Source organism: Diabrotica virgifera, chromosome 1 (assembly GCF_917563875.1).
Source record: "Diabrotica virgifera virgifera chromosome 1, PGI_DIABVI_V3a".
Lineage (NCBI taxonomy): Eukaryota > Metazoa > Arthropoda > Insecta > Coleoptera > Chrysomelidae > Diabrotica > Diabrotica virgifera.
Window position 1 is genome coordinate 25,875,450 of NC_065443.1, and position 2,193 is coordinate 25,877,642.

The 2,193-nt window shown below is 30.3% G+C and overlaps 1 non-coding gene across 1 annotated transcript; it reads right to left on the reverse strand.

Moving 5' to 3' along the window:
- Positions 1 to 2,121: 2,121 nt before the first annotated feature.
- On the reverse strand, positions 2,122 to 2,193 carry Trnaq-uug (transfer RNA glutamine (anticodon UUG)). Its single transcript has one exon. It is a non-coding gene; the product is annotated as a tRNA-Gln (tRNA).

Here is a 2,193-nt window from a genome sequence, read left to right on the forward strand (position 1 = left end):
TATTTTTAAATTGAGGGAAATATAAAAAAAGGGAAAAGGGAAAGATGATAAAATACTAGAAAAATACTAGAAAATCTTCATTCAATACTTTTCATAGAAAAAGAATCGGATATAGAGGAAACTTATTTTCTAGAAAAATTATTGCATGATTTATCCCAAATGATACCATACTGCATGAAACCTTTTGAGCTATTTGTACCAAAATAACTTAATTGCTTTATACCCAAATATAGTTGTATCACTAAGGGCCGGTATTATCTGTCCCGATTAAACCCCGGTTAGAGGAATTTTGTCATGCAAGGTGTAGAAAGTACCGGCCCTAAGAATTTTATTAACACTCTCTGTCTCGGTAGCTTGCGGAAAGAAGTTTTTCAAAATTAAAAATGATTAAAAACTATTTACGAAGCTCCATAAGACAAACAAAACTAAAATAATTAGCACTTATTTCAATAGAGTCCTCACTAGCTGCTACTTTAGACTACACCAATCTGATTGACGAGTTTGCCAAAATTAAAATCAAAAGGATAAAATTGTAATTTTCATAAATGTTATTTAATGTTAATACATATTTCATTTAATTTAAAGTATGTTTTGTTTTTAAAATAAAAGTTTTCGTTCATTTTGTGTAATTTTATTTAATAAAAATAAATACTAATAGTATGTATTAATTAACTAGTTTTGATGAAAAATAAGCCACAATTTTACTAAAAAAATGATTTTATTAATAGTCCTGTCGCCAGGGGGGGTACAACGGCCTCGTTAATTCAGATGGACTTACCCAAGTTTTTTTTATGTATTTTGACCCGTAGAACACGAATTTTTTGGGTAACAGTTGATCCGGATGTCGATAAGATTGTTATAGACCAAGAACTTGAGGAATCAAATAACAGCGATTTTTGGCAAAACAAAACAATATTTTGTATTTTTTGGGTCATTTTAAGCAAAAAATATTTCTACAAGTTTTTTAGTAGGATGCACAGTTTTCGAGATAAACGCGGTTGAACTTTCAAAAAATCGAAAAACTGCAATTTTTAAACCCGAATAACTTTTGATTAAAAAATAAAATAGCAATTCTGCTTAGCGCCTTTGAAAGTTCAAGTCAAATTATGTCGGTTTTGATTATTTGCATTGCTAAAAATTTATTGTGTTATTGTTAAACAAAGCTACAAACAACTAGTGCGTGAGTGATGTTTCTATGATTTCTCATTTAAAATCGAACGAGTAGGTAGAATAGGTACTAGTGCAATCAAGACTATTTCTACGTTACATGCGTTAAAACACATGTAAAAGCACGGGAAACCCTACGTGTTTATAGCTTTGTTAAACAATAAAAAATTAAATTTTTACCAATGGAAATAATCAAAACCGATATAATTTGACTTAAACTTTTAAATGCGGTAAGCAGACTTGCTATTTTATTTTTTAATCAAAAGTTATTCGGGTTCAAAAATTGCAATTTTTCGATTTTTTTTAAAGTTCAACCGCGTTTATCTCGAAAACTGTGCATCCTACGAAAAAACTTGTAGAAATATTTTTTACTTAAAATGGCCCAAAAAATACAAAATAGTGTTTTGTTTTGCCAAAAATCGCTGTTATTTGATTCCTCAAGTTCTTGGTCTATAACAATCTTATCGACATCCGGATCAACTGTTACCCAAAAAATTCGTGTTCTACGGGTCAAAATACATAAAAAAAACTTGAGTAAGTCCATCTGAATTAACGAGGCCGTTGTACCCCCCCTGGCGACAGGACTATAACGTTTTGACGTCCAACTCGGATTTTGACGTCGAAACGTTAATAAAATCACTTTTTTTTTAGTAAAATTGTGGCTTATTTCCCATCAAAACTAGTTAATTACAAAAATGACACAAGAAAAGAGCTTCAGAACAACTAGTATTAAGTTTCAATAATATTTATGGAGCGGCATTTAGAAGACTTTTGCATCATATTGAAAAGATGTACCGCACGGCTCTGGCCAGAGAAGTACCTATTGTATTAGATTCAAATGGTATTTTAAAACTTAAATATAGAATAATACACATATATTACGAAAACAGATTCTAAGTATAATAAAATAATAAATTAAATAAATAAAAATAATAAAAAAAAAACAAAAACACTAGGTCCCACCGAGATTCGAACTCGGATCGCTGGATTCAAAGTCCAGAGTGCTAACCATTACACCATGGAACC